Genomic DNA, 22,542 nt, shown 5'->3' with positions numbered 1-22,542 from the left:
AGTACTCACGGTTGCTTTGCTCCCCTTTTCCCCCTTCTTTCTTCTTTCTGGTTGTTGCACCCAGATGGTGGAGTCCAGGAGCCAGATGCCACCTTTGACGACTGCTGCTACCCCGAGGGTGCCTCCTACCACGTGACGGACGCCGACGACCAGGAGTAGTTAGGAGGCTCCCAGGCAGGAGGCCTTGCCTTTTCGATCGTAGATGCTTTTGTGCTAACCTTCTAAAGGCAAACTTGTTTAACTCATGTCTGTTCTCAGATATTGTTGCTTCCGCTGACTCTTTTGTTTTCGAGCTTATGTATTCGAGCCCTCGAGGCCCCTGGCTTGTAATATAAAGCTTGTATTATTTTAATTTGTGTCTAGAGTTGTGTTGTGATATCTTCCCGTGAGTCCTTGATCTTGATCGTACACATTTGCGTGTATGATTAGTGTACGATTGAATCGAGGGCGTCACATTCTCTAGTTGGGATTGTTAGAGATGTTGAAGTCTTGTGTGGGAAAGTTAAATATCCTACTAATTTTCTTGTTCTTGGTTCCCCACAAGATGACTTTTGTCCCATTATATTTGGTAGACCCTTCTTGAATACTGTTAATGCTAAGATAGACTGCAAAAAGGATATTGTTTCTGTTGGTTTAGGGGATATGTCTCATGATTTTAATTTTGCTAAATTTCGTAGACAACCCCATGATAAAGAATTGCCTAATAAAGATGAAATTATTGGTCTTGCTTCTATTGCCGTGACTCCTAATGATCCTTTAGAACAATATTTGCTAGACTATGAAAATGATATGTTTATGAATGAAAGAAGGGAAATAGATGAAGTATTCTTTAAACAGGGACCTATTTTGAAACACAACTTGCCTGTTGAAATTCTAGGGGATCCTCCTCCACCCAAGGGTGATCCCGTGTTTGAGCTTAATCCATTGTTTGATACTCTTAAATATGCTTATCTTGATGAAAAGAAGATATATCCTGTTATTATTAGCGCTGACCTTTCAGACCAGGAAGAAGACAAATTATTGAAAACTCTGAAGAAGCACCATGCTGCCATTGGATATACTCTTGATGATCTTAAGGGCATTAGTCCTACTCTATACCAGCACAAAATAAAATTGGAGAAAGACGCTAAATTGTTTGTTGATCGCCAATGATGGTTAAATCCTAAGATGAAAGAAGTGGTAAGAAAAGAAATACCAAAGCTTTTGGAGGCAGGTATAATTTATCCTGTTGCTGATAGTCAGTGGGTAAGTCATGTCCATTGTGTCCCTAAGAAGGGAGGTATTACTGTTGTTCCAAATGATAAAGATGAATTGATCCCATGAAGAATTGTTATAGGTTATAGAATGGTAATTGATTTTCGCAAACTAAATAAAGCTACTAAAAAGGATCATTACCTGGATGATTATCCAAACATACACATTTTTGCTTTCTAGATGGTTATTCTGGTTTCTCTCAAATACCTGTGTCAAAAGAGGATCAAGAAAAGACAACTTTTACTTGCCCTTTCGGTACCTTTGCTTATAGACGTATGCCTTTTGGTTTATGCAATGCACCTGCTATCTTTCAAAGATGTATGGCTGCTATATTCTCTGACTTTTATGAAAAGATTGTTGAGGTTTTCATGGATGATTTCTCTGTATATGGAACTTCTTTTGATGATTGCTTAAGCAACCTTGATTGAGTTTTGCAGAGATGTGAAGAAACTAATCTTGTCTTGAATTGGGAGAAATGCCACTTTATGGTTAATGAAGGTATTGTCTTGGGGCATAAAATTTCTGAAAGAGGTATTGAAGTCGATAAAGCTAAAGTTGATGCTATTGAAAAGATGTCGTGTCCTAAGGACATTAAATGTATAAGAAGTTTCCTTGGTCATGTCGGTTTTTATAGGAGGTTCATTAAGGACTTCTCTAAAATTTCTAGGCCTCTGACTAATCTCTTACAAAAAGATGTTCCATTTGTCTTTGATGATGTTTGTGTAGAAGCATTTGAAATACTTAAGAAAGCCTTGATTTCTGCATCTATTGTTCAGCCACCTGATTGGAGGTTACCCTTTAAAATTATGTGTGATGCTAGTGATGATGCTATAGGGGCTGTTCTAGGACAAAGAGTTGATAAGAAATTAAATGTTATCCAATAAGCTAGTAAGACTCTGGACAGTGCCCAGAGAAATTATGCTACTACTAAAAAGGAATTTTTAGCAGTTGTGTTTGCTTGTGATAAGTTGAGACCTTATATTGTTGATTCTAAAGTAACTGTTCACACTGATCATGCTGTTATTAAATATCTTATGGAAAAGAAAGATGCTAAACCTAGACTTATTAGATGGGTTCTCTTGCTACAAGAATTTGATTTGCATATTATTGATAGAAAGGGAGATGAGAACCCCATTGGAGACAACTTGTCTAGGTTAGAGAATGTTCTTGATGACCCACTACCTATTGATCATAGATTTCCTGATGAACAATTAGCTGTCATAAATTCGTCTCATACTGCTCCATGGTATGCTGATTATGCTAATTATATTGTTGCTAAATTTATACCACCTAGTTTCACATACCAGCAAAAGAAAAAGTTTTTCTATGATTTAAGGCATTACTTCTGGGATGACCCACACCTTTATAAAGAAGGAGTAGATGGTGTCATTAGACGTTGTGTACCTGAGCATGAACAGGAACAGATCCTACGCAAGTGTCACTCTGAGGCTTATGGAGGACACCATGCTGGAGACAAAAATGTTCATAAGGTATTGCAATCCGGTTTTTATTGGCCTGCTCTCTTCAAAGATGCCCGTAAGTTTGTCTTGTCTTGTGATGAATGTCAAAGAATTGGTAATATTAGTACACGTCAAGAAATGCATATGAATTATTCACTTGTTATTGAACCATTTGATGTTTGGGGCTTTGATTATATGGGGCCGTTTCCTTCCTCCAATGGGTATACACATATTTTAGTTGCTGTTGATTACGTTACTAAGTGGGTAGAAGCTATTCCAACTGGTAGTGCTGATCATAACACCTCTATTAAGATGCTTAAAGAAGTTATTTTTCCGAGGTTTGGAGTCCCTAGATACTTAGTGACTGATGGTGGTTCACATTTATTCATGGTGCTTTTCGTAAAATGCTTGCTAAGTATGATGTTAATCATAGAATTGCATCTCCATGTCATCCACAGTCTAGTGGCCAAGTAGAACTAAGTAATAGAGAGCTTAAATTAATTTTGCAAAAGACTGTTAATAGATCTAGAAAGAATTGGTCCAAGAAACTTGATGATGCATTATGGGCTTATAGAACTGCGTATAAAAATCCTATGGGCATGTCTCTGTATAAAATGGTTTATGGAAAAGCATGTCACTTACCTCTCGAACTAGAACATAAGGCATATTGGGCCATTAAAGAGCTCAATTATTATTTCAAACTTGCCGGTGAGAAGAGGCTTTTTGACATTAGCTCACATGAATGGAGAACCCAGGCCTATGAGAATGCCAAACTATTTAAGGAAAAAGTTAAAAGATGGCAGGACAAAAGGATACAAAAACGTGAGTTTAATGTAGGTGATTATGTATTGCTATACAACTCTCGTTTAAGATTGTTTGCAGGAAAACTTCTCTCTAAATGGGAAGGTCCTTACGTCATTGAGGAGGTCTATCGTTCCGGTGCCATAAAAATCAACAACTTCGAAGGAACAAATCCGAGGGTGGTGAACGGCCAAAGAATCAAACATTATATCTCAGGTAATCCTATAAATGTTGAAACTAATGTTATCGAAACCGTAACCCCGGAGGAATACATAAAGGACACTTTTCAGAACGTTTCAGACTCCGAAAAGGAATAGGTATGAGGTACGGTAAGTAAACCAACTCCAAAACAGTTATAATAGCATTTTTTCTCCGTTTTGGAATATTTAAGAAAATAGGAAAATAAGTAGTCCGAGATGGACACGAGGCATCCACGAGAGTGGAGGGCGCCCCCCCTGCCTCGTGGGCACCTCGTGTGCTCTTCAGACTCTGTTTTCTCGCAGGATACTTCTTTTGGTCGGTAAAAATTCATTATATAATCTCCCGAAAGTTTTGACCACCGTATCACACAAATATCTTTTGTCTTTGTTTTGAGCTATTTTTCCGACAGATCTAGATCGCCATGGCGTCTTCAAGTGCCCCCAAGGACAAGTTCTTCGAGAAGGTCATCAACCCCTACCTCGCGGAGGTGCTGCAACACCCTCAAAACATTGAGATGCGTGAGGGGTTGCTGCACATCTGCGATGTTGAGGGACCAAGGAGGACCGGAAGCATGGAGGCAAGACTCAAAACAATGGAGCAACAAGTTTTCAAGTGCCAGGAGATGGTGGAACGTGGACTCGACACCATCCACATAATGATCACGGAGTTCACCAACACCACCAAGCTAGATGCTAGGAACATCAGGGAGACCATCTTCAAGCTTCACGAGAAAAACGAGCATCTCCAAGCCCAGATCTATGACCTGCAAAACCAGAACTGTGAGTATGAATATAGATTCAAGAGGATGAGTTTGGCTGCAGATTCGAGGATCCCGGAGACTCGATCACCCTTCTATGATGGTGAGCCTATGCCTTGGAAGATGGATGACAAGCCTACATCATCAACAACTCCATCATCACCACCTCCGAGGAAGGAGACATAAACACACGGGTATGGGCACTCCCCTTGGCAACTGCCAAGCTTGGGGGAGTGCCCCGGTATCGTATCACTATCACACTTTTATCTTTACCGTTTTTCTTAGTCCGATCCTTTTGGTAATATCTTGATCTAGTAGAATAAAGTTTTAGTATGATCTAGTTTTGAGTTTTGCTTTATGATCCTTCTATGTAATCGAGTCCATGAGCTTTATATAATAAAGATTAGTGTTGAGCCAAGGGCTTTGCCATCTTGCCATGATCTGGAGGGAATACAAATAAAAGAAAAGAGAAAGAATAAAAAGAAATAAAGAGATCATATGAATCTTATGGAGAGTAATGACTTCACATATAAAGAGTATGACGAATAAAAGTTGTTGAGAGTTGACAAACATAGTTTTGGTCATCGTTGCAATTAATAGCAAGTAATAAAGAAAGAGAGGTTTGCACATATAAATATACTATCTTGGACATCTTTTATGATTGTGAGCACTCAGTAAAATATGACATGCTAAAGAGTTGATGTTGGACAAGGAAGACAACGTAATGGTTTAGGTTTTCTCACATCTGAAATAAATTATATTGTCATGGATCATCCAACATGTTGAGCTCGCCTTTCACTCTCATGCTAGCCAAATTCTTTGCACCAAGTAGAGATACTACTTGTTCTTCCAAATATCCTTAAACCCAGTTTTGCCATGAGAGTCCATCATATCTACCTATGGATTGAGTAAGATCCTTCAAGTAAGTTGAAATTGTTGCAAGCAATAAAAATTGCTCTCTAAATATGTATGATTTATTAGTGTGGAGAAAATAAGCTTTATACGATCTTGTGATGTGGAAGAAATAAAAGCGATGGACTACATAATAAAGGTCCATGTCACAAGTGGCAATATAAAGTGACGTTCTTTTGCATCAAGATTTCGTGCACCCAACCATCAAAGCACATGACAACCTCTGCTTCCCTCTGCGAAGGGCCTATCTTTTATTCTTGCCTTATACTTCATACAAGAGTCATGCTGATCTTCACCCTTCCTTTTTTACATTTTATCCTTTGGAAAGCACTGTGTGTTGGAAAGATCCTGATATATATAGCTAATTGGATGTGAGTTTTCATGAACTATTATTGTTGACATTACCCTTGAGGTAAAAGGTTGGGAGGCAAAACTATAAGCCCCTATCTTTCTCTGTGTCCGATTAAAACTTCATACCCATAAATATTACGTGAGTGTTAGCAATTGTGAAAGACTAAATGATAGTTGAGTATGTGGACTTGCTGAAAAGCTCTTATATTGACTCTAAACAATGTTATGATAAATTTCAATTGCTTCAATGACCGAGATTATAGTTTGTTAGTTTTCAATGAAGTTTCTGATTCATACTTGAAACTGTGAATGAATTGTTACTTTAGCATAAGAAATCATGTGACAATCTATATATATGTTGCTATTATAAGAATGATCATGATGCCCTCATGTCCGTGTTTTATTTTATAGACACCTCTATCTCTAAACATGTGGGCATATTTTTCGATTTCGGCTTCCGCTTGAGGACAAGCAAGGTCTAAGCTTGGGGGAGTTGATACGTCCATTTTGCATCATGCTTTTATATCGATGTTTATTGCATTATGGATGTTATTACACATTATGTCACAATACTTATGCCTATTCTCTCTTATTTTGCAAGGTTTACATGAAGAGGGAGAATGTCGGCAGCTAGAATTCTGGGCTGGAAAAGGAGCAAATATTAGAGACCTATTCTACACAACTCCAAAAGTCCTGAAACTTCTCGGGAGCATGTTTCAGAATATATAAAAAAATATTGGGAGAAGGAAGTACCAAAGGGGGGCCACCCACCATCCATGAGGGTGGGGGCGCGCCCCTGCCTCGTGGGCCCCTGGCAGGCCTCCGATGGCCATCTTCTGCTATATGAGGTCTTTCGCACTGGAAAAAAAATCATAAGCAAGCTCACGGGACGAAACTCCGCCGCCACGAGGCGGAACCTTGGCGGAACCAATCTAGGGCTCCGGCGAAGCTGTTCTGTCGGGGAAACTTTCTGGGAGGGGGAAATCATCACCATCGTCATCACCATCGATCCTCTCATCGGGAGGGGGTCAATCTCCATCAACATCTTCACCAGCACCATCTTGTCTCAAACCCTAGTTCGTCTCTTGTATCCAATCTTTGTCTTAAAACCTCAGATTGGTACCTGTGGGTTGCTAGTAGTGTTGATTACTCCTTGTAGTTGATGCTAGTTGGTTTATTTGGTGGAAGATCATATGTTCAGATCCTTTATGCATATTAATTCCCCCTGGTTATGAACATGAATATGATTTGTGAGTAGTTATGTTTGTTCCTGAGGACATGGGAGAAGTCTTACTATAAGTAGTCATGTGAATTTGGTATTCGTTCGATATTTTGATGAGATGTATGCTGTCCCTCCTCTAGTGGTGTCATGTGAACGTCGACTACATGACACTTCACCATTGTTTGGGCCTAGAGGAAGGCATTGGGATGTAATACATAGATGATGAGTTGCTAGAGTGACAGAAGCTTAAACCCTAGTTTATGAGTTGCTTCGTAAGGGGCTGATTTGGATCGATATGTTTCATGCTGTGGTTAGGTTTACCTTAATACTTCTTTTGTAGTTGAGCATGCTTGCGAGACGGGTTAATCATAAGTGGGATGCTTGTCCAAGGAAGGGGAGTATCCAAGCACCGGTCCACCCACATATCAAATTATAAAAGTACCGAACATGAATCATATGAACGTGATGAAAACTAGCTTGACGATAATTCCCATGTGTCCTCGGGAGCATTTTACTTTATATAAGAGTTTCTCCAGGCTTTTCCTTTGCCACAAAAAGGATTGGGCCATCTTGCTGCACCTTATTTACATTTATTACTTGTTACCCGTTGCACATTACCTTATCACAAAACTATCTGTTACCGATAATTTCAGTGCTTGCAGAGAATACCTTACTGAAAACTGCTTATCATTTCCTTCTGCTCCTCGTTGGGTTCGACACTCTTACTTATCGAAAGGACTATGATAGATCCCTATACTTGTGGGTCATCATTATACAACTCTTGTTTAAGATTTTTTGCAGGAAAGCTCCTCTCTAAATGGGAAGGTCCTTATGTTATCGAGGAAGTCTACCATTCCAGTGCCATAAAAATCAATAACTTCGAAGGCACAAATCCGAGGGTGGTGAACGGTCAAAGAATCAAACATTATATCTCAGGTAATCCTATAAATGTTGAAACTAATGTTATTGAAACCATAACCCCGGAGGAGTATATAAGGGACACCTTCCAGAACGTTTCAGCCTCCGAAAAGGAAAAGGTATGTGGTACGGTAAGAAAATCGACTCCAAAATAGTTCTAATAGCAATTTTTCTCAGTTTTGGAATATTTAAGAAATAGGAAAGTAAGAAGCAGTTCGGAAAGGACACGAGGCATCCACGTGGGTGGAGGGCACGCCCCCTGCCTCGTGGGCACCTCGTGTGCCCTCCAGACTCCATTTTCTTGCATGATTCTTCTTTTGGTCGGTAAAAATTCATTATATAATCTCCCAAAGGTTTTGACCACCATACCACGCAAAATATCTCCTGTTTTTGTTTCGAGCTGTTTCTGCAGCAGATTTAGAGCAAGATGTCATCTCAAGACTCCGATGGAGAGAGCTATGTCTCACATCTCATTGGTGACCCAAAGACCTATGGGGACCTATCCCCTTGTGGTCGAACTACGGATGATGAGGAGGATGCGCATTTGAGGAGGATCAATGATTCAAGTTCGGAGGAAGAGGATGTTCCTCTACCTCAACCTAGGGATATGCACATGAAGTTCAAGAAGTCTAGTATCCCTAAGAGGGCTAAACTATCTAACAACCGATCTATTCCTTCTCATTTTCGGCAGAAAAGCAAAGGAGATTTATGTAACAATATCTTGAAGCTGGAATCGGAGGTCGATGATTTAAAAGAGGAGATCGCTCTTCTCAATTACAATATGAAAAAGCTGAAGGCACAATTGTCATCATCATCATCACCATCTCCTTCACCTCCGAAGAAAGAGAAATAAATACATGGGTATGGGCACTCCCCTTGGAAACTACCAAGCTTGGGGGAGTGCCCCGGTATCGTATCACCATCACACTTTTATCTTTACCATTTTTCTTAGTTCGATCCTTTTGGTAATATCTTGATGTAGTAGAATAAAGTTTAGTATGATCTAGTTTTGTGTTTTGCTTTATGATCCTTCTATGTAATCGAGTTCGTGAGCTATATATAATAAAGATTAGTGTTGAGTCAAGGGATTTGCTATCTTGCTATGATCTTGAGGGAATAAAAGTAAGAATAAAAAGAAATAAAGAGATCATATTGATCTTATGGAGAGTAATGACTTCACATATAAAGAGTATGATGAATAAAAGTTGTTGAGAGTTGACAAACATAGTTTTGGTCATCGTTGCAATTAATAGGAAGTAATAAAGAAAGAGAGGTTTTCACATATAAATATACTATCTTGGACATCTTTTATGATTGTGAGCACTCATTAAAATATGACATGCTAAAAAGTTCATGTTGGACAAGGAAGACAACGTAATGGGTTATGTTTTCTTACATCCTAAATAAATTATATTGTCATGGATCATCCAACATGTTCAACTTTCCTTTCCGTCTCATGCTAACCAAATTACCAAGTAGAGATACTACTTGTGCTTCTAAATATCCTTAAACCCAGTTTTGCCATGAGAGTCCACCATATCTACCTATGGATTGAGTAAGATCCTTCAAGTAAGTTGTCATTGTTGCAAGCAATAAAAATTGCTCTCTAAATATGTATGATTTATTAGTGTGGAGAAAATAAGGTTTATACGATCTAGTGATGTGGAAGAAATAAAAGCGGCAGACTGCATAATAAAGGTCCATATCACAAGTGGAAATATAAAGTGACGTTCTTTTGCATTAAGATTTTGTGCATCCATCCATAAAAGCACATGACAACCTCTGGTTCCCTCTGCGAAGGGCCTATCTTTTATTTTTGCCCTATACTTCATACAAGAGTCATGGTGATCTTCACCTTTCCTTTTACATTTTATCCTTTGGCAAGAACTGTGTGTTGGAAAGATCCTGATAGATATAGCTAATTGGATGTGAGTTTTCATGAACTATTATTGTTGACATTACCCTTGAGGTAAAAGGTTGGGAGGCAAAACTATAAGCCCATATCTTTATCTGTGTCCGATTAAAACTTCATACCCATAAGTATTGCGTGAGTGTTAGCAATTGTGAAATACAAAATGATAGTTGAGTATGTGGACTTGCTGAAAAACTCTTATATTAACTTTTTCCGATGTTATGATAAATTGCAATTGCTTCAATGACTGAGATTATAGTTTGTTAGTTTTCAATGAAGTTTCTGATTCATACTTGAAATTGTGAATGAATTGTTACTTTAGCATAAGAAATCGTATGAATATATATATATATATATATATATATATATATGTTGCTGTTATAAGAATGATCATCATGCCCTCATGTCTGTATTTTATTTTATTGACACCTCTATCTCTAAACATGTGGGCATATTTTTCAATATCGGCTTCCGCTTGAGGACAAGCGAGGTCTAAGCTTGGGGGAGTTGATACATCCATTTTGCATCATGCTTTTATATCGATATTTATTGCATTATGGGTTGTTATGACACATTATGTCATGATACTTATGCCTATTCTCTCTTATTTTACAAGGTTTACATGAAGAGGGAGAATGCCGACAACTGGAATTCTGGGCTGGAAAAGGAGCAAATATTAGAGATCTATTCTGCACAACTCCAAAAGTCCTGAAACTCCAAGGAAGCCAGTTTTGGAATATATAAAAAATATTGGGCGAAGAAAGCATCAGAAGGGGGCCACCCACCATCCACGAGGGTGGAGGCGCGCCGTACCCCCTAGGCCCGCCCCCTGCCTCGTGGGCCCCCTGGCAGGCCTCCGATTCCCATCTTTGGCTATATGATGTCTTTTGCCCTGGAAAAAATCATAAGAAAGATCTCGGGATGAAACTCCGTCTCCACTAGGTGGAACCTTGGCGGAACCAATCTAGGGCTCCGGCGGAGCTGTTCTGCCGAGGAAACATCCCTCCGGGAGGGGGAAATCATCACCATCGTCATCACCATCGATCCTCTCATTGACAGGGGGTCAATCTCCATCAACATCTTCACCAGCACCATCTAATCTAAAATCCTAGTTCATCTCTTGTATCCAATCTTTGTCCCAAAACCTCAGATTGGTACGTGTGGGTTGCTAGTAGTGTTGATTACTCCTTGTAGTTGATGCTAGTTGGTTTACTTGGTGGAAGATCATATGTTCAGATCCTTTATGCATATTAATACCCCTCTTATTATGAACATGAATATGATTTGTGAGTAGTTACATTTGTTCCTGAGGACACGGGAGAAGTCTTGCTATAAGTAGTCATGTGAATTTAGTATTCCTTCGATATTTTGATGAGATGTATGTTGTCTTTCCTCTAGTGGTGACATGTGAACGACGACTACATGACACTTCACCATTGTTTGGGCCTAGGGGAAGGCATTGGGAAGTAATAAGTAGATGATGGGTTGCTAGAGTGACAAAAGCTTAAACCCTAGTTTATGTGTTGCTTCGTAAGGGGCTGATTTGGATCCATATGTTTCATGCTATGGTTAGGTTTACCTTAATACTTATTTTGTAGTTGTAGATGTTTGCAATAGGGGTTAATCATAAGTGGGATGCTTGTCCAAGGAAGGGCAGTACCCAAGCACCGGTCCACCCACATATCAAATTATCAAAGTAACAAACGCGAATCATATGAGCGTGATGAAAACTAGCTTGACGATAATTCCCATGTGTCATCGGGAGCGTTTTCCTTTATATAAGAGTTTGTCCAGGCTTGTCCTTTGCTACAAAAGGGTTTGGGCCATCTTGCTGTACCTTATTTACTTTTATTACTTGTTACCCGTTACAAATTACCTTATCACAAAACTATCTGTTACCGATAATTTCAGTGCTTGCAGAGAATACCTTACTGAAAACTGCTTATCATTTCCTTCTGCTCGTCATTGGGTTTGACACTCTTGCTTATCGAAAGGAGTACGATAGACCCCCTATACTTGTGGGTCATCAGTGATCAACTTGCGAGTTTTTTGACCTTGTGAACTTATGCATAGGGGTTGGCACACGTTTTCGTCTTGACTTTCCGGTAGAAACTTCGGGGCACTCTTTGAAGTTCTTTGTGTTGGTTGAATAGATGAATCTGAGATTGTGTGATGCATATCATATAATCATACACGTGGATACTTGAGGTGACATTGGAGTATCTAGGTGACATTAGGGTTTTGGTTGATTTGTGTCTTAAGGTGTTATTTTACTACAAACTCTAGGGCTGTTTGTGACACTTATTGGAATAGCCCAATAGATTGATCGGAAAGAATAACTTTGAGGTGGTTTCGTACCCTACAATAATCTCTTCGTTTGTTCTCCGCTATTAGTGACTTTGGAGTGACTCTTTGTTGCATGTTGAGGGACTGTTATATGATCCAATTATGTTATTATTGTTGAGAGAACTTGCACTAGTGAAAGTATGAACCCTAGGCCTTGTTTCGAAGCATTGCAATACCGTTTGTGCTTGTCGGATTTCGGGTTCTGGTAAAAACCCTTGAGGTTCGAACACTAGGGTGCGCACAAAGATCTCTCCCCCTCTCTAGCTCGCACACTCTACGATCTCACGGCCTAGCTCGACGAACCCAAAGAACACGAGACACAAGATTTATACTAGTTCGGGCCACAGTTGTGGTGTAATACCCTACTCAAGTGTGGTGTGGTGGATTGCATCTTGGGCTGAGGATGAATAGTTACAAAGGAAGAACAATCTCCCGAGGAGAGGTGTTCTTGTGCTTGGTGAACTTGTCTGGTGGCCTTGGTGGAATGGATCTAGTCCAAGATGAGATGCCTCCCTATGGTGGTGGCTAGTCCTATTTATAGAGGCCCTGGCCCTCTTCCCAAATATTAGGCGGGAAGGGATCCCACAATGGCCAAATTCAAAGGGAGACAACTAGTATAAGCAATCCTGACAAAAGTAGTCTTCGCCTGCCAAAGGCTCTGGTGGTGACATCGCCTTGGGCTCCACGGTGACCTCCGTCCTGCTGGTCTTGGTCTTGTTGCACCGATATGGAAACCTTTGCTTGATGCCTCGGGACTCCTCGTCTGTGCTTGCCCCTTTAGCACCAAAGAGGAAACGAGGACACTGCGCATGCTGGCGCCCGCCTGGTGCCCGCCTGGCTCCTGGCGTCATGGCTTGCGTTACAAAAACCTCGTGAGGTGCTCCTTGCCTTGATCTCTCTGCCCCTCGCGAGCTAGCCTGGTGAGGCCGCCCCTGAGGAGATCTTATGTCATCCACCTCGTGAGGCTTGGCCCCTCGCGAGGGTCTCGGATGCTTGTTGGTGAAGATGGGCCGTACAGGGCCGCTGGTGGAGCCACGCTGCAGGCCGCAGGCAGGCAAGTCTGGGGACCCCCATTCCCAGAACACCGGCAGTGCTCACTTTTATCATTAGTTACCTTGCTGTTTTTATATTTTCAGATTACAAAAACTTATATCTACCATCCATATTGCACTTGTATCACCACCTCTTCGCCGAACTAGTGCACCTATACAATTTACCATTGTATTGGGTGTGTTGGGGACACAAGAGACTCACTACTGCAGGATGCTGCTAATGGGACACTACGATCAGAGACCCTTCGAGAAACTGTGTGCGATGCAATAATCGCAAACGATGTTGTATGAAAACTGCCAGAAATGTGTAAAACGTTTGCGATGATGGATGCATCAAACACGGTTCAGGTTTTATTTGCGTGTGCGATGAAGGGCATACGGTTCAGTTCAATGAACTATTTGCGATGAGGACGAACAAAAGAAACAGGCAGCCAGATGAAGGCGTGTGCAATACACAACATACGGTTCACTCAGATGAACTGTTTGTGATTAGGAAACACAAAAGAAATGGTCAGCCAGATCAAAGGTGTGTGTGATATACGGCATGTGGTTCACTTGGATGAACTATTTGCGCTCAGACATGAGAACAGAAATGGTTCAAGTGAACAAGATGTGTGTGATACGAGGCAAACAGGTCTATAATCGGAGACATGTGCGAAGACCGATAATAACACAGACGATTACTGCTAACAAGCCGTGTGTGTTGTGAGCAAACGATTGCTGGTATACAATCGTGAGTGATTGATGAAAACGTCACCGACGGGTTACATTGTTTAGTCCATGTGCGATGTGATTTTCTTTGTCTGCACAACATCTACGCTCTATCTACATCATCAACATATATACTTAAAAATACAGCATTGCATAACCAAATTAAGCATATAATTACACAAGTGACTACACACATAACATTTCCACACACCAAAGAAAGCAATTACATGCATACTAAAGTAGGAGAAACGAGGATCTAATCATCTACTTATTGTTGCGACGATGCTTGCCATTGCTCTTCTTCCGACTGGATCCTTGGCCGTTTTGGGGAAGGAGGGACTTCCTCATGTCAACGATCCGCCTGTACATGTCGTAGCTCGTGTACGCCTCCTTGGTTGTGTACACGACGTGAGCTTTGTCGAGTTTCTCCATCCAGGCCGAGTGCCAGGCACGCTTGTCCTTGTTGCACGAATCCTTCATGTCTCTGTAGTAGGGGTCGATGGTGGCCTCGGCGAGGTGAACCAATGAGTCCTTCTCATGCTCCTTGCTGCCCCTGATCTCGTATTGGCACTGGATGTCAACAAGATTCTGGCAGGCGATGCCTGAATTCTTGAGCGCCTTTACATCATTGGTGATGTTCACCGTAGCGAACATGCATGTAGTGGGGGCTATTGACAAACCTGGCGAAACGCTCGGAAGGGCTTGTGGCCAGGCAGTAGTGGTAGACGAGGACATGGTGGCGCACGCACATCTGGGGGACGGTGACCTTGGGACAAGACCCGGCACGAGCGCGGGTGTACTCGAGGTCGAACCCGACCACCTTGTACTTCTCCTCGGAAAGCAACAACTCCATGATGTGGATGGAGTGCTGCGTCCAGACCGGGTTGTTGGTGTACACCACCGAGAGGTCCATGAACCTTCTGTGGGTGTCCACCACGGCACGCATGGTGAACTGCTGCTCGTCGTCGGTAGCCGCTCGGAGCGCCATTGGAGCCGCGCAGGATACCCTCTAAGAATTTCTTGTGGTGGGTGTGCTTCTTGCAATGGTGGGGCGCGATCGAAAGGTTGAAGAGACACAAGGGTAGATTAAATGGCCACTATAATAAATGGGGGCCGGCCGACCTGTAATCGTCACGCCTTGTCACGGCGTTCATAGCGGAGGATTCCAGAATCCAGTGCATGCTTGACAACACCGCACCCCAGGCGTGGGCCTGAAGAGCCTGTTCCTGCGCTACCGCGCTGTTTACCGCGCAAGCTTCCCGCCCGGCTAGTTTGGCCATGCGTCGGCTAGAAGAGGGACAAATCGTGGGTGTTTATTGGCAAAAAGATTTGTAAAAACAAAGTGTGTGGAATGACTTCGGTCATAAGTTTACCCTTGGGTGATGAGGTCAAAGTTACATAGAAGGGTGATGATGGACACTCGAGTGCGATAATTAATTCTGCGCTCTACAGTGCACACAATGGAAGAAACCAACTGTGTGCAATATTGTCAAAGATCGGAGTCGAGTTAGCTATACAGATCGTGTGTTGTGAGATCGACAAGGTAAACTGATTCGAGAATGGTTAATAAAATCTAAGACCATTGCATATTAAGGTCAAAATAGTGCTAGCAATATATGAGTCTCATATGATGCCATTTCAATGATTGTACCACAAAAGCTCAAAATATTACAAGGTTCAAATTCCAGAGTTATATGGCTCAAACTCAAAGATTACAAGGTTCAAACTGATATTAGAAATGAAATTCAGCTCATTAGCTGCAAACGCTCGCGCTGATGCGCTGAACATGGATATCAGAGAGGTTCAAACTAATATCGCCGCTTCTAAGTTTGGCTTCAAAACCTCACAATTTTTGCAAACGGGTCAGCCACTGAGAAGTCATGTATGGGGTCGACCCGATGACTTCTGATTACTCTATCATCTGAAGTTCCAAAATGAAATTCAGCATTTTTGGAGCCTACTCCATTCTGGCGCAGGCGTCGGCGCTAATCAATAGACCATTCATTTTTTCGAAATAAATGAAGGGCAAACCTCATTTCCTTCAGCACCCTTGCTCTGAGAACAAAGAACCTGGCGAATATAATCTCCGGTAAGGTCCCTCGGTAGGAGTTCAAAGTAATTTCTAAGAGATGCAGAACTAGGCATTCGACGTGATTGTTATATTGTATCACATTATCCACTACTGGGCCTAATCTTATCTGCAAAAGAAGAAAACGTGTTAGTGCCTACATGCAGTTTTGAACATTACTACAAGCCTAGCTATTTGGTTTGCAGGATTTGTAAAATGCACTAACATGCCATCTTCGATCTGACATGATTAAGTTGGGCATTTGATTACATTCTAGAAAAATGTAGCCTTATTCACAAGAGGTTGGAGTGGATGAAAAGTTCCCTAAGAAAACTAGTACAAATGAATCCAAAGGAGAAATGCTTATTTAATGTAACCATATGGATCAAGCAACCAATATTGGGGGGGGGGCATGTATGTACTGAAATCCTCCAAAAGAACCTTCAGAAATTGTAGTACATTGTCATTGTAAACTTGGAAAAAGGTGTCACAAATTGAACTCCCTTATGGTTAACATTTAATAGGAAAGGAACATCACCTTGATATATAGCTTCTCTAGGCACGGAAAGCATCTCAGGAAACTGATAACTTGCTCCAGGTCAGGCCCGATAGATTCTAGTGCCAAGACCTTCACTGTGCGCAGTTTTAGGGTCAAGCTTGTCGGAATCATTTTATGAATGACAGACGAACAAACATCTTCAAAATTAGAAATAATGTTAATTTGTAGAAGGAGAGGTAGAAGGCGGCTATTGTACCTGAACGGGTGTGGATCCAATAACAAGTTTGGAGTATTTGTCAGACGAGTAGCCTACCACCGTCAATTTCGGTGCAGAAATGACATTGATTCTTGTTGGACCTTCTTGCTCAACTACAAGTAATCTTTCAAGTGCAGGTGTGTCCTGGATGACCATACCATGGTCCACCTTTTGTCATGTCTTCCTGCCACACCAGCAACACACATAAATAGTCCGGAGAGTCGTGGAGGTGATGTGGAAGGTACTCAACCCATTGATCACCGGAAGACGAAGGTACTCGAGTGCAGTACAGCCACGGAGCAGGCGCTCCATGTCACCCTTTGAGAGGCAGACGGCGACAAGCTCAAGGTGCTTCAGTCGTGGTAGAATAAGAGCGGGCACATCATTAAGGGGCGGGAAATGGCAGTTCCTGAACTTGGTGACGCGCAGCGTGGGTGCGAGGCGGAGTGCGGACATTGGCAGCGACCACATATGCCCATCATCAAAAGTGAGCTCCTTGAGCTGATCTAGGGCGGGGGATCGGAACCAGTCGTCAAGCTTGGCTCGGTCCTTGCCGTTGGAACGGAACTTGCCTAGTCTAAGGCCTTTGGTTGGGCCAAGGTGACTGCTAAGGATCTTGGAGAATGCATCCAAGCTTTTGCGATAGCCATGGAAGAGCTCGTGGGTGTAGATGAGGTCAAGAGGGCTGGAGTTCCATAGGGGGCGCCACCACCGAGAAAGGAGGGTTGTCCGCGCCCCATATTTGATTGGGAGGAGGGAGATGATGACTCTCAACATATCATCGGGGAGGCTGCTGATTAAGTCTAGGCCTGTTGGAGTCGCTTGCGGTTCTAGCTCGCCCCGCCTCTGCTTGTTGGCAGCCCCGTTCTCCACCTCTGGAGTCTCCTTGTCAGCGGTGCTTTCTGATAGAAATGGGAGTACAAGGAATATTTAGTTAAAACAGGGCAATAGAAAAGTCTATTGGTAACTAGAAGTTATTAGGTAGGGATATAGTAAGGGAATAACAATTGGTTGCTTAAATACTACACAATTCATTTGACATTGCTGGGTAAGTCAACATATGCAGATAGTTGAAAAGAAAACTTACTTCGAACAAAGTCTGGGCGGATGATTTTGTCGGGGAAGTTAGCATATATATCTCATGACCAGGCCCTTCTATGTGCAGTGCAATTTTAGTGCCAGCTTTCAGTACATAGAACTTTGCAATTTCATTCCAAAAGCCAATGCCAAAATAGGAGTCACCATGTTCATCAAGTCTTACAGTAGCAACGATTGTAAATCCATGGTTTGTGTGCAGTATGACATTCGTGGAGCCTTGATGTATGTAAAGGGAAAAATTGTGCACTACATAATCTGTTGCATAGCGAGGGATATCCTGCAGAAAATGGTAGGATTGTTAAAGAAAATATGGTAACATGCAAATATGGGCCAAAATTGAAAGAACTGTACAACAATTGAAATCGAAGGACAAAAGTCTACAATTAAACAGATAGGGTAAACATGATGTCATGGAAATATGAGAGTAATCGAAAGAACAATACATCATTAATTTGCCTAATATAGAAAGAAGAGAGGAAAAAACCCCTTTAATGTATATGGTGCATGTGGCACCTTTTATACAAATGTAGCAATATTTAGAATATGTTTAGGAAAGTAGGCCATGCCAACCAATTTAGGGTGAGATTGAACTTCCCGCGCGCGTCCTCAAGTTATCTAGTACAATGAGATGGAATCTCTGGCGGTGGTCGCCATATCCTGAAGTGTCGGTGCACTATACATTCTATGAATGAAAGAAAACCATCAAAACAGCTCGAATAAAAATGAATTTATGGCGATTTCCACCGAGTTGTAGCGACCCGACCCGAATGGATCAAGTCTACTATGCTCCGGTGTCATCCCTGGATCAGTAATGCTGACACCACACAGTACATCGAAGGATTTATAGCAGAGTGGCAATCACACACTTATTACATCGTTGTCTCAAAGAGAACTTATTACAATAAATATGGCTTAAGGCCATCTAATAACGATAACAGCGGAAGACTCGGAAGATAAATGGGTCCATCAACTCCAACGACATCACTGAGTATAGAACCACGACCTAAAAGCACCTTACTCGTCGTCTGAAAAGTCTGCAACATGAGAAGTTGCAGCCCGAAAACGGGTCAGCACATGGAATATGCTGGCAATGTAACACATAGAGAGAAATGGAATGAAACAGCTATACTACATGCAGATATGGCTGGTGGAAAGCTCTATGGTTACAGTTTTGCGTAAAGCCAGTTTTTCCCTACTGCAAAGGAATAAATTTATTTAACTATCATGGTAGTTGTTAAACATCGAGAATGGTTGACAACATTCCGATCCCAATTAAGTAATTAAAACCCAGCAACATTAATTAGAAGTAACGTGATGAGATTCACATGATATTCAAGTACTAGATACTCAAGTTGTCCATAACCGGGGACACGGCTAATCATGATTAGTTTGTACACTCTGCAGAGGTTTGCGCACTTTTCCCCACAAGACTCGATCGCCTCCGTTTGGATTCTCGCACTACAAGATGTTTGAGAAACGGATGACCGAGACACAGTCTTTCAGAAGCGCTAGCACCTTACATGTGGGTAGACCGGTACACCTACTTTCCCCTACATCTGCTAGTCTACCCGTAAGAGTTCGCACGACTTAGTCAACTATGCCAGAGCCCATAATGGCTTGTGGTTGCACATGGAAGTTACTAGCATGAATGATCTTATGATCCCTTTGAGCCTGGGTGGCGGTCCGAAATAAAAACAGGCAAGTCCTGATAGACATCAGGTGCCTCAATCCACCCAGATGTGTATTTAAGTTGCCACCTTAAGTAAACCATTAAAATTAACAAACTCACATCTGTCATGGATATCACTCACCCAATCCACGTCTACTAGCATAGCATGACATAATAAGCAAACGTAGAAGTAACTCCCAAAGGTTTCATAATAATACAGGTGATAGGTACTACCTCATCTACTTCCCATCCCACAATTTAATTAGATCCTAATCATGCAATGTGAGAGGATTGATCTAATGCAATAAAACTGGGTTGTAGAAAAAGGTATGATCAAAGTGTTACTTGCCTTGCTGATGATCCGCGAGACCTAGGGTTTCGAAGTAACAAGCGGCGCAATCCGGGTGATCTATCGCAGACAAACAACAAGCACACAATAAGTACTCATCTAATGCACAGGTAAAACTCGAACAAGAGAACAAACCAGAAGGTTCAACTTAAGAACTCCGGTTGCAAAGAAAGAAAGAACCGAACAGACGACGGAAAAACAACGGCGGAAGAAAACAACTCGGTTCTAGCAGGTTGAAACTAGGTCAAATTTTATTGTGGCAAAACTTGTTCAAGTTGATTAGTCAGAACGGCGGTTTCGAAACAAAACTCCAGGCGCTTGAATCACCTGATTCCGATAAACGAGCGAGAAGAAAGACTAGAACGAAGATCGGATCTGAGATCACGATCGCGGAATAAATCCGACGAAAAGAAAGAGATGAACGGTTAAACGAACGGGCGTCGTTAACCGGGAAAAATCGGTGATCACGTTCGTTGAGATGAACGGTCCGAAAGAAAAATGAAAACCGATCTAGGGTTTCGGAAGAAAACCGAAACAAAGCCGGAAGAAAAACGGAAAAGAAACGGAACGGTTCTTTTAAGAAAAACCGAACCAAGGAAAAGAAGAGGCGGCGCGGCTACCTCGGGAGGCGGGCTCCGGGCGGCGGCTTAGGGCGGCGGCGGCGGCTTAAGGCGGCGGCGGCTTGGGGCTTGGGGTGGTGGAGGAAAAGAGGGGGGGTGTTGGTATTTATATAGGATGGGGGGTCTCTTGCTTAGGGAAGGGGCAAGGGGAGGCGGCAGCGGCTTGGAGTCCCGCTGGGACTCGGCCTTGTGGAGGGGCTGGCGGCTGCGCCTGGCGCACGGGGCGGCTGGGCCGGCCGGCTGGGCCCTTGGCCCAGGCGGGCGCTGCGGTCTCCTTTTTTTTAAACGGTTACGCGCGCAGAAAAACAAAAGAAAAGAAAACTAAACGAACTCCGAAAAATCTAAAGTAAATTTTCCCCGACTCCTAAAAATGAGTCGAACAAAATGAACTTTTCTCCGGGCCTAAAATGCAATTTTGAAAACGCGCATTTTTCCCTATCCAAATAAAAAAGCAAACAAAACTCCGGCAAAACCAAAATTTGATTTATTCATTAGATCTTCATTTTTCCTAACTTTGGGAAAGTCATATTATTCCCTCTCTCATTTTTTTGATATTGGAAAAATAATTGAAGATGAAATAAATAAATCAAATGATCCTCTTTTCCAAAATTTGAGAGAACTCAAATATGAAAATAACGAAATCTCCAACTCTCTCCGTGGGTCCTTGAGTTGCGTGAAATTTCTAGGATCAACCAAAATGCATGAAAATATGATATGCATGATGATCTAGTGTATAACATTCCAAATTGCAAATTTGGGATGTTACAAACCTACCCCCTTAAGATGAATCTCGCCCTCGAGATTCGGGTTGGCTAGAAAATAGGTGAGGGTGGTCCTTGAGCAAATCTTCTTCTCTTTCCCAGGTGGCTTCATCCTCTGAGTGGTGGTTCCACTGAACTTTGCAAAGCTTGATAACCTTGCTGCGGGTAACTCTGCTGGCATAATCGAGAATCTTGACTGGCTTCTCCTCATATGTTAAGTCATCCTCCAACTGAATCGCTTCGAGTGGTACGGTATCTCTTAGCGGTACCTCCGCCATCTCGGCATGACATTTCTTCAGCTGAGAAACATGGAATACATCATGAACTCCTGACAGCTCCTCTGGTAATTCCAACTTATAAGCGACTTCTCCCATACGTTGCAAGATCTTGTACGGTCCAACGAAGCGCGGTGCTAATTTTCCCTTAACTCCAAAGCGCTTAACTCCTCGAAGTGGGGATACTCGAAGGTAAACTCTGTCTCCAGTTTCATAAACTATCTCCTTGCGTTCTGAATCTGTGTAGCTCTTCTGCCTGGACTAGGCTACCTTGAGCCTATCGCGAATCAACTTAACTTTCCGTTCAGACTCCTTAATCAAATCTGGTCCAAAGAATTGACGGTCTCCAACTTCGTCCCATGACAACGGTGTCCTGCACCTCCTTCCGTATAAAGCTTCGAAAGGTGCCATCTTCAAACTGGTTTGGTAACTGTTGTTATAAGAAAACTCCGCATACGGCAAGTTATCGTCCCAACTAGATCCATAATCTAGTTCACAAGCTCTCAGCATATCTTCCAAAATCTGATTAACTCTCTCGGTCTGTCCATCCGTCTGTGGGTGAAAAGCTGTGCTGAACTCTAGTCTGGTTCCTAAAGTTTCATGCAACTGATTCCAAAATTTTGAGGTAAATTGAGTTCCTCTATCTGATACGATACTCCTCGGAACTCCATGCAAACAAATGATCCTAGTCATGTATATCTTTGCCAACTTAGCACTGGTGTAAGTGGTCTTAACTGGAATAAAATGTGCTACCTTTGTCAAACGATCAACTACTACCCATATCGAGTCATAGCCTGCTTTCGTCCTGGGTAGTCCTGTGATAAAATCCATGCCTATCTTATCCCACTTCCATTCGGGTATCGGCAATGGTTGTAACAATCCTGCTGGCTTCTGATGCTCTGCCTTTACTCTCTGACATACGTCACAAACTGCTACATATGCTGCAATATCCTTCTTCATTCCGGTCCACCAGAATGTTTCCTTCAAATCCAAATACATCTTGGTATTCCCTGGGTGAATCGAATACGGTGAATCATGTGCCTCTTGCAA

This window comes from Triticum aestivum, chromosome 1A (assembly GCF_018294505.1).
Source record: "Triticum aestivum cultivar Chinese Spring chromosome 1A, IWGSC CS RefSeq v2.1, whole genome shotgun sequence".
NCBI classification, from domain to species: domain Eukaryota; kingdom Viridiplantae; phylum Streptophyta; class Magnoliopsida; order Poales; family Poaceae; genus Triticum; species Triticum aestivum.
This window is presented reverse-complemented; position numbering follows the sequence as displayed.